Genomic DNA, 11,257 nt, shown 5'->3' on the forward strand with positions numbered 1-11,257 from the left:
GTGTGCCAAGAGCCGCCCTGTTGAGGGGGCTCACTAGGCATGTGGGCTGTCTAGGAGGTGATCTGGTGTTTGCAAGGTCTTATACCACGATGTACCCCAAAACTGCTTCCAGCCTCTGACATGCTGTCAGGAGCCATTGATTTGGGAAAGTCCAGGAGGCATGAGAGATCTCTGGAGGTGATCCAATATTTGCAAGGTCTGTATCGTGATGTATCCCAGAACTGCTTCCAACCTCTGCCTACCCTGTCGATTGTGCACTGCTGCATCTCTCTGAAATCTGGCATTAGAGCCAGACATGGTGGCGAACACCTTTAATCCCAGCACCCAGGGAGGCAGAGGCAGGTGAATCACTGTGAGTCTAAGGCCAGCTTGGTCTACAAAGCGAGTCCAGGATAGCCAAGATTACACAGAGAAACCCTGTCTCGAAAAACCAAAAGTAAATACATCTGGCATTGGTGCGAATTGTTATTTTCTGGGTACTGACCAGCTCTGGTTGAGCAAATTTCCTAGAGGATCTTATTGAAGATGTACTTTTTGTTATCCAGATGAAATAATCCCTGATTATGGAATTCCTGATTTGACTCAAATAGTTTTAAAAGCTAAAGTTAGTTTATGGCTGCAATAAATACCTTTGTGGACCTCCAGATGCCTCACCAGGATAGCCTACCAGCAGATTTGTGGCTTCAGATAAGCCTCCACTACAGATGACACCACAAATCCTGGTATTGTCACCATAAATATGGGCAAGTTTGTTTAAACTTCTCATGACCTAAGTGGAATGAAGCTACCTAGAGATGTCTGAATTTACTCTGTTTCTTAGAATGAAAGACAGATAAACTTTTTGTCCTCAGCTCATAATGAACTAAGAGATAGTTGGATAATGTATAGCCAGGTCCGTCCTAACTGATAAGTTGTATACTCTTGTAAGTTTCAGACCCTGTTAACCTTAGACCCTGCCAATCTTCGTCATTCTGAACTCACCATGAATTTATGCAATGGATACATAGATAAGAAATGTTTAGCTTTAAAACATATAACCTGTTGTATTTTTAGAATTCATCTGTTTTGTGATTAATTGTACTGTTTTGACTATGAGGTAATTCCCTTTTCTCAGAAGTATAAGTATGGTCTACAATAAACGTGAGAGAGAAAAAAGTTGAAGAGAAAAAAATGGAGCAGCTCAACTTCAGTTGAAGTTAAGATGCCTGACTTCATCCACCTTTTCTCCTGGTCCTCTTCTCTTGAACATATGTGTGTGAGTGGTTTATTTTCTATCTTTCTCTCTCTTACTTATTTCTCTATAGATTCGCAAATAAGTTAGCAGACTCAGGGGCATCAGCCTTCTACGGCTAATAAGCCTAAGTTTACACCAACTTATTGGAGAGGCCTATCTACAGATCAGAGCCTCCTTTTACGACCCCCGTGCAGTTTCTAGCCAGAAGCTGCTTTTACAGCTTCAGCCATAGGAAACTTGCATTCAGTTTAAGTTCTCCTCAGCCGCAGTACAACCAGTCCCTAGAGAAGAAACCTTGGGCTCTTTTTCCCTTTTCTTCCTTTTTCTTCTTTCAATCCTGATCGGTTGCCTGAGCCATCAGCTCTGGTCACCCAAGAGATAAAGTGAACTAGAAGGGCATCAGCATCCAACCCCAGAGAGAAACTACCCTGGACTCTCTCCAGAGCACCAGCCGGGCATTAACAGTAGTGAGACCTTTAAGAAGTGGGGTCTGCGACTGGAGACTTGGTTCAGTAGTTACTCTTTCTGAAGATAGGAGCTCGGTTCCCAGCATGCACGTGGGACATCCCCTAACCTGTAACTCTAGCTCCAGGACATCTGGCGCCCTCGTGTGGCCTCGACAAGAACTGCACTCATGCACACATGCACACATACACATACACATACACATACACTCATAAATAAATAAAAATTAAACGTTTTTTTTTTTTAAGAGAAGTGGGTTCATGAAAGCTCCACCCTGATGAAAGATGAATCTTGTATTTCCAGACTCGGTTCTTACAAAGAGTGCCCCACCCCCAACTCTTTAGTCTCTTCTGTTTCCTGTCATTGTTATGTTGGAAGCACATAACTTTTTTTTTTTTTCTTCTTATAGGTGCTCACAGTTAAGAGCTTTTGGATATCTAAAGTGTTACAATTTTCAAGGACTTGGGGACCTTTAAAAGTTGGCTATGTTTTATACTATGTAATCAACATGAGGCCTTGAGGACAAGGGATAGAGGATTGTGGCTTAGTGATATGTCTGTGTGTCAAGTTTGCCAGGAATAGAATTATGATGAGTAGTTTTGTCAGCCTGACACAATCTAGGATGTGCAGGGAGGGGTTTCTCAATGAGGGATTGTCCATGCACTGTTCTGGGGGCCCTGGACTGTGTAAGGCTAGGGAACGCTAGTTGTGCACTGCTCATGCATTCATTCATTCCCCTCTGCACATGACTGTGGCTCTGATGTCACCAGCTGCTTCAAGTTCCTGCCTTGACTTCCCTGCAATGATAGACTGTCACCTGCAGCTGTGATGAACTGTAGCATGCTCTCCCCGTAGTAGTTGCTTTTTGTCGGGTATTTTATCATAGCAACAGAAATGAAGTTGGACTTTGTGGATGAAGGAGTACGTCCGTCCCATCGTCCTTCCTAAAGCAAACCATGCACTTGCATTTGAGGAGTGTGTCCAAGGGTGTTAGGAACCCTTGAGGTGTGAACACAACCAAAGACAACCTCGGTACACCTCAATGGGAGCACCATTCCCCTGCTTTGGAACAGGCATCCAACATTTTACAGCATTTAAAACAAGGAGGTCAGGGGAAAAATAAAGACCACCTGCTGTCCCACGGACAGCTCTCCTAGACACGGCATATAGCAGAAGGAGCCATTCTGGTCAGCCTTTGCGTGGAGCACAGAGTCACCAACATAGAGCCAACGGAAGAGACGCCCTTGGTCCGACATCGGCAGGTAGAATTTGTTGTCCTTTGCTTCCTCCATGACTGCATTCTGACTGGAGCGAGACGGGTTATCAACACAGCTTCTGTAGTTGTATAGCTCAGATGGCCAGAGAAGTTGTCAGTTTTCTCATGTTTAATCATCATTTGCACTTCATCACTGAAGACCCATCTGTCCACTTCAGTAGCACCTTTGGATCAGCTATGTAGCTTGATTTGTTTTTGTTTTCTGGTGATTTGGTTTTTTTTTTTTTAATGCTTTGTATGTTTTAGGTATTAACTCTCTGTCAGATTGTACAGCTAGCCAAAATATCCTGCCATTCCATAGGCCAGTCTCTTCACAAGGGACTGATAGGAAAAGGGGGTGCTGGGAAGGGAGAACGGGGTGGGGAATGGGCAGGGTTTACTCAGTACGCATGAAACACTTAGATGAAAACACACGTGCACGCAGACCCAAAGATGAGCGGAAGGGTTTGGAAAAAATGCAGGTTGACAAGGGAGAAAAGAATAGAATAAAAAAGGCCTTTGCTGCCAGGCATGGTGGCACGCACCTTTAATCCCAGCACTCGGGAGGCAGAGACAGGTGGATCACTGTGTGAGTTCAAGTCCAGCCTGGTCTACTAAGCAAGTCCAGGACACCCAAGGCTAACACCCTGCCTCAAAAACAACAACAACAAACACACACACACACACACACACACACACACACACACACAAACCAAAAAGGTCTTGCTCTTATTTTTAATGTATTTTTATAAGAACCAACTGAATTCGGGTGTTGAATGTACAATTAGAGTTCATTGTCTTTTTTTCTGTAGTAACAATATATATTATTTTTTCAAACTGAAGCCTTACAGAGCTCTGTGGGGGACCTGTGATCAGCAAACATAAATTCATAATATGCTTATCCTTTTTTTTTTTCTAGAAACAGGCAAGACTTTAAAGCTGTCTTGGCATCACGCTCTCTCCATATCACTGTTAGAGCAGTCTTGCCTGTCTTGTTCATTTGCTCGTGTCAAGAAGGTAGACTCCGTAAGCAGAGTTAAACATCAACTTAGCCGTGTCTGACTGTCACAGCCTGTGCATCTCTAGGACTTAAGTAAACAGCCTCTCGCTCTGGCTAGTGGGCACAGGGAACAAAGTAGGCATCACTAATCAGCCGAGACATGGAGCACCCCCCCACCCCCACCCACCACCCAGACCTGCTCCATCGGTGACCTCGGCACAGGACAGCACTCTACCTGGCTGTCTGGCTGTCTCTGAGAAGGATGTCCCGGCTGTGGAGTTCATGATAGCGCTATAGACGGGATTTTACTTGCAGTCTGTGTACCTGATGTGCCGTGTGTGTGTGTGTGTGTGTGTGTGTGTGTGTGTGTGTGTGTGTTTCTGATTTGCAAGTCCCTTTTCTCTTTTTGCACACACATGTGTGCATGTGTGCGTGCTCATTCCTTTGTGTAGAGGCCAGAAGTCAATGGCAGAAGTCTTCCTCGACTGCTCGCCTCCCATCTTACCTTTTGAGACAGCGTCTCGTACTGATCCTGGAACCCACAGATTCAACTAAGCTGGCTGGCCCTTGTTCGCCAGGGGTCTTCCTGCCCCCAACTCGCCCATGCTTGGATTGCGCATTTAGTACTAGCACTCAGCTTTATCTGGATGCTGAGGAGAGATCGCCAGTCCCGTGCTTGCACAGCAAACCCTGTACCATCTGAGCCATTCCCCAGCCCCTCCTCTTTCTTCTCTGCTTCTGGTGGCGCTGGTCACCCTCTGTGCCTGTCAGTCCCACTTGCCCTCAACGACCTTGTCCTCTTCCTCAGGATTCCTAGAGTCCCCTCGGCTCACCCACTTAACCCACAGAGGCTCCATCCACAGGGAGCCCGGCCAGTAGCAGGATGGAATACGGTCCTTTCCTATTTCTGCCCCTCACAAGCTGTCAGGACCACAGTGCTTCCACACTACCATCTCTTAGCTCCACTCTCTACGGCTCAGCTTTCCTATAAACCTGATCATCCCTATACTAAATTATTTACATATGCAAAGGAAGAATTTAATATTCGTTACTGCTTTCTCTAGCAAACTGCTCCGAGGGGAAATAAGACACGTCAGTGACCCTCCCTTGATTTCATTACTCCATCTCTGGATCTGGGGGGGGGGGGGGGGAGGGGGGAGATGGAGGACGGCAAAAGGGTGAGGTTGGGGAGGGGGCGGGGCTTATGCTTCTCTCGAACTTGCCAGCCCTAGAGCCGCTGGCTTCTTTTACAACTCCGCAGCAATTTCTTTGTTCGGCATCCCGGTACCAGGATCTAATTGCCCACGGAGTTTGTTGTAATCCTCACGCTACATAAACTCGTTACTTGCAACCGCTTCATCCTTCCCTGTGCCTGGCACTAGAACCACGCCCACCGTGCAACATTAGGAGCCAGGCAGGCAGGCTGACTGATGCCGGTCGGTCCTGCAGAGCCCACAAGGGGGCAACAGAGAGACACGCTGTGATTGAAGCCATCCAGGGAGCAGTCCAGCCAGCTTAACCCAAGGCCTGCTAACAAACTAAGTGCACTGGTACAGTGCTGCTGTTTCTCAGAGCAGAAGATCTCAGCCCTGAGAAGTTGAGTTGGGCGTGTGTGAGTCACTTTGCTGGTAAGTGGCAGAGCAAGAAGCAGCCCTCGACCTCTCATCTCTCTTAACTGAGTACTCCCTGGGGCCTGTAGTTATGAACACTGAGATTTTTTTTCAGACATGAAAAAGACATCATAACATGTTCATGATATAAAAACCTTCAAAATGACATTAAGGAATAAAAAGGACAAAGAAGTAGCCTGTGTTCACACTCTCAGAGACAATCATTGCTGCTCTTTGCTGCGTTAGGCCTAGCCCTAAATTATTGTTGATATTACACACATGCACACACACACATACTCACACACACACACACACGCACACATGCACACACACACATACTCACACACACACACACACGCACACATGCACACACACATACTCACACACACGCACACATGCACACACACACATACTCACACACACACACATACTCACACATGCACACACACACGCGCACACATGCACACACACACAAACACACACGCACACATGCACACACACACACATACTCACACACACACGCACACATGCGCACACACACAAACACACATACACACACACACAAACACACATACTCACACACGCATGCACGCATACACACACATACACACATGCACGCATACACAAACACACATACTCACACACACGCACACACAAACACACATACTCACACACACACAAACACACATACTCACACACGCATGCACGCATACACACACACACACACACACACACACACACACCCTTCTATCAAAGTTTCTCCTTGTACTCAGGGTGACCAGGAACTCACCAGGTAGCCTGAGATAACCTCAAATTCATGAGCAATCCTCCCACCTCAACGTCCACAGTGCTGGGATTACAGACGTGCCCAACCATGTCCAGTCCTAGTTGACCACTGGTACCCTGAACAAATCATAGTTTTATGTACTCTAACCCTCTGCCTTTTCTCCAGGTAGAACGGAAAACATTTTAAGATGCAAAATGAAGAACCACGCTACGTGCACGTGTGTATGTCTCAAAAGCCCGAAGTTCCCAGTGCATCCAGCAATGCTTGGGAAATGTGATGTCACACTGTCCGTGTACCCTTACGTCAGTATACCCACCATCAGAAGGCCCCCCTTTCCTCACTCACAAACTTAGTGTTCACTGTCGCTGGGTTCGTATCCCCAGGAAGAACGTACTCCTGACTACCATGGCCGACTTCACAGGAAGGGGGCCACAGTGGATACATTATCTTCTGTGACCTTTAATGTTGTCTAAACGGTGTGCTGATACTTTTTATCTTTCATCCGTTTTGACGTGTGTGTGTGTGTGTGTGTGTGTGTGTGTGTGACTTACGTTCACTCATTTGCCTTCATGTACTTGAGACAGTGTCACTGCACATCCCTGGCCAGCCTGGAACTCAGAGCTCCTCCTGCAGCTGTCTCCTGACAGCGGGGATTAAAGGCACACTCCACATGGCCCAGCTTTGTTTGTTTGTTAGTTTGTTTGCTTGCTTGTTTGTTTGTTTTACTATTAAGTATTCTAATTTCCTCAAGACTCTGTCAGTCTTAACCCTCTATGGTGCTCCAGAGGCCCCACAACCAAGTTGAGAGTAGAATGGTCAAAGGTGAGGAGGAGGAAAAAGCTGAAATCTGGTGTGTTAAAAACAAGAAACAAACAGGCTGGAGAGATGGCTCAGAGGTTAAGAGCACTGGCTGCTCTTCCCAGCAACCACATGGTGCCTCACAACAATCTGCAATGGAATCTGATTACCTCTTCTGGTGTGGATGAAAACAGAGCAGTCACACACATAAAATAAATAATAAATCTTAAACAAACAAAAACCCTGACAGGTGTGTGCCTGTAATCCCAGGAGTCAGGAGGTAGCAGCAGGCGGAGGACCAGAAATTCATGGTCAGCCTCAGCTACACAGGGATCCAAAGCCAACCTGAGCTACAAGGTACCTTGTACCAAAAAAAAAAAAAAAAAAAGCCCTGCCTGCTTGTTGGATGCTCAAACAAGCAACCCTGACAGTAACAGACAAACAGACAGGGATGGGGCTTTATTTTGGGAGAGGTTCGTGATGATGTCACCTCTATAGGCAAGGTGCTCAGGCACCCTGTCCAGACCACATAGGAGGAGAGAGAGAAAAAGTGCTGGGAGAAATCTCCAGTGGCCTCAAATTCTGTTCCTAGAATGTGAGCATAGTGCCCTCCCCTCCCATTTACAGGAGATCTGTGGGGTCTGGAGGAGGCCCCAGTCTGCAGACCGTGCGGAGCCTGGCCTTCACAACGCATCTTCCTGATATCTTCGCTATTCTTGCCCTTAGGGCCATTATTACATAAAATAAGAGTAAGCTGAATGCAAGTAAGTCCCAAGGTATCTCAAGAGTTGATCTGATAACGAAGAGAACGGCTGAGTGACAGGTGGGCGGGGAGAGTTACATAACCCAGACTCACGAGGCAGAGGCATGATTCACGCCCTGGAGGGATGGAGCAGGGTGGCACAAGCTTTTATTACACTGCTCAGGTAGGTGCCAAATTGGAAACTTACACATTGTTCGTTTGTGGAATTTTTCCCTTGATAGTTTCAGACTGGGACCATGGTCAAACAATGGGCATTCTCTTTGAAGTTTCCAGATACAAAACCCTAACTCTAAAGCAGCCATCCCAAAAGGAAGGGAAACATGAGGTGCCCATCACTTAGGAACCCAACGATAACCCTCTCGCTGTCTACATATGTGGATTAGATACAGATCAGATAGCTGCAGTGAAGCTGGGACATGCAGCTTGTGCAGATATGGATTTGTGGAGTTTTCTTGGAAGAATAGCATCATGATCAAAGTAATTCCTTTAGAGTAGATCTAGTAAAAATAAACATTTCATTTTTAAATAGCCGTAAAGAGTCACCGGGGGGGGGGGGGGGGGGGGGGGGGGGGAGAGGGAGGGAGGGAGGGAGAGAGAGAGAGAGAGAGAGAGAGAGAGAGAGAGAGAGAGAGAGAGAGAGGGAGAGAGAGGGAGAGAGAGAGACTGGAGTTAAGAACACTCTATTCCAGAAGGTCAGAATTCTGTTCCCATGTTGGGCAGTTCACAAATACCTATGCCTCCAGCTCCAGGGGGTCCAACGCCCTCTTCTGGTCTCCCCAGACACTCGCATTCATGTGTGTATATACACACATGCATGCACATGCACAGACATAATTAAAGAGTTAAAATCACTCCTAAAAAGATCACAAACTGGCAAGGGGCAGTGGTGCACATGCCTTTAATCCCAGGACTCAGGAGGCAGAGGCTGGTGGATCTGTGAGTTTGAGGTCAGCCTGGTCTACAGAGGGAGTTCCAGGACAGCCAGGGCTATACAGAGAAACCCTGTCTCAAAAAGAAAGAAAGAAAGAAAGAAAGAAAGAAAGAAAGAAAGAAGAAAATCACAAACTCACTTTTTTTTTTTTTTTTTGAGATAAGGTTTCTCTGTGTAGCTTTGGCCATCCTGGACTTGCTTTGTAGACCTCACTAAATTTATTTAATTAAACTCATAAAACTAGCCTTTTCACAACTAGATCGGCCGGGATTTCTCCACTTTTCTAGCAGAAAGTGCATCTTGCTTGAAAGGGGCCTCTCTGTGCCATTCAACTCAACAGTTAATTCCAAAGTTTAGGGTCACAGGAAAAAGTGAAAACCAGGTAGGTGTCTCCTGCTAAGGAAGTTTCAAATGAACTCTGTCCTATCTCCTGAAGGAAAACTGCTCAAGCCCAGTGTGGCGGCTCGAACACATGATTCCGGCACTTGGCAATGGAGGGGGGGGCAGTCCCACAAGTCTGAAACCAGCCTGGGTGGCACCGTGAGTTCCAGCTCAGCCAGAGCTACACATAAGACCCTGTCTCAAAGGAGGGGGGAGGGAGAGAAGGAGAGAGAGAAAGGATCCACTTAGGGAGTCTCCTTGAAGATAGCAGCTAGACTGGAATGGAATGCTGTGTGCAAGATGTTGGTGGATTAATAACAAAAATAATAGCTTTGCAGAGAAAAAAGGCAGAGAGAAACAGAGGTCGAGGTCCCCCACAGTGAGCTGGTTGCCTCTGGGCTCCTGTTTTACTTCATTTTCTTTGCACTATTTGCGAATTTATATTTTTCTAAACCTCAGACCTCACAGATTTCTTACTGGCGCTCACAGGAAAAGAACTGGAAAGGGTAAGCAGCCCCTGGCACACCCGGCGCTCTGCTCTCAGCCTGCTCCAAAGCTTCACTTGGCACCAGAGACGGCAGGCCCTTTGGGGAAAAGGTCAAATGCCTCATCCTCCGGTCACTGGTCACCCTTGACTTTTGGTTCATGCAGATGTGTCAGATGTGTCACTGTGATGATCTCTAGGCAAATCCATTTGTTCCAAGACTCATCATAGCTGCCAGTCATTGGCTGGAGTTACAGACAGTGGTGGGCTGCTGGCACGGGCGCTGGAAACCAAACTCTGCTGCTCTAAAAGAACAGGATGCTGTCTCGAAGAGAAAAAAAAAAAAAAAAAAAAAGAGCAGGATGCACTACTAACTCTTGAGACATTGCTCCAGCCAGTGCACTGAGATATTTGGGGTGGGTGGGAGGGGCAGAGACCACATTCTTATAACTTTTATTATAATATGCTGGTATCATTGTCCTATTTCTCAATCATTATGATTACTCTCTACTGTTCCTAATTTATACATTAAACTTTATCATAAGTATAGGAAACATCTCTGTCTCTCTCTCTCTCACACACACACACACACACACATCCGGCACCATCTGCACTTACAGTTTTGCACATCCGTCAGAGGGCTTTGGATCACATACCTTGGGGAGCAAGGCTGGGTGTGCTGTAGTGCAGCAAGACCGTGTGGTATGATAAACGATCTGATCCATACGTTGCACCTCGTGTAACTAAGGCGAGCACAGGAGACGGTCTTCAGCATCTCAGTTTGGGAGGCAAGAGGTGAAGGCTCCAAGAATGCTAGTAGCTTCCGTCCCTCAGCAAGCTTTCCTTGGCCCTGTTCTGGAGAACCATGGTGAGTGATGCAAACATATCGCTTCCCTCCTTCTGGTGGAGGAAAAGAAAGATAAAGAAGAAATAGATTTTGTAAGTGGACGGGGGGGGGGGGGGGGGGGGGGGCAGGGGAGGGTGGGAACAGGAGGGATCAGGATGGGGAGGGAGGGGGTTCAAGGAGATAGACTGGAATAGGTGGCTATTTAAGGGGCAATGTGGAAACTTAGTGCAGTAGAAACTTCTGGAACGTCTTATGATGGTGACCTTATCAAAGACTCCTAGTAATGGAGGAGATGGAGCCTGAACCAGTCATCTTCTGTAACCAGGCGAGGCTCCCAGTGGTAGGACTGGGATGCCGACCCATCCACAAAACGTACAACCCATAACCTGTCCTGCCTGCAAGGTGTGCCGAGGCAATAGTGGCTCGGAACATGTAGGAGTTGCCAACCAGTGACTGGTCTAACCACGAGAGGGAGCCCATGCCAGACACTGCCTCAATGGCTAGGATCTGGAAGCTGCACGCCTCAGAGACCTAGGGTGGAACCCAACACAACTGGCCAAAACAACAACAACAACAACAACAAAAACCCCAGTGAAATGATATTCAGCTATACTCTTGGAAGGGTGCCTAGTCCGGGAGTCAGAAAGACTCCTTTCTGCAGTTGATGGGAACAGATGCAGAGACCCACAGCCAAACATCAGG

Source organism: Acomys russatus, chromosome 29, assembly GCF_903995435.1.
Source record: "Acomys russatus chromosome 29, mAcoRus1.1, whole genome shotgun sequence".
Lineage (NCBI taxonomy): Eukaryota > Metazoa > Chordata > Mammalia > Rodentia > Muridae > Acomys > Acomys russatus.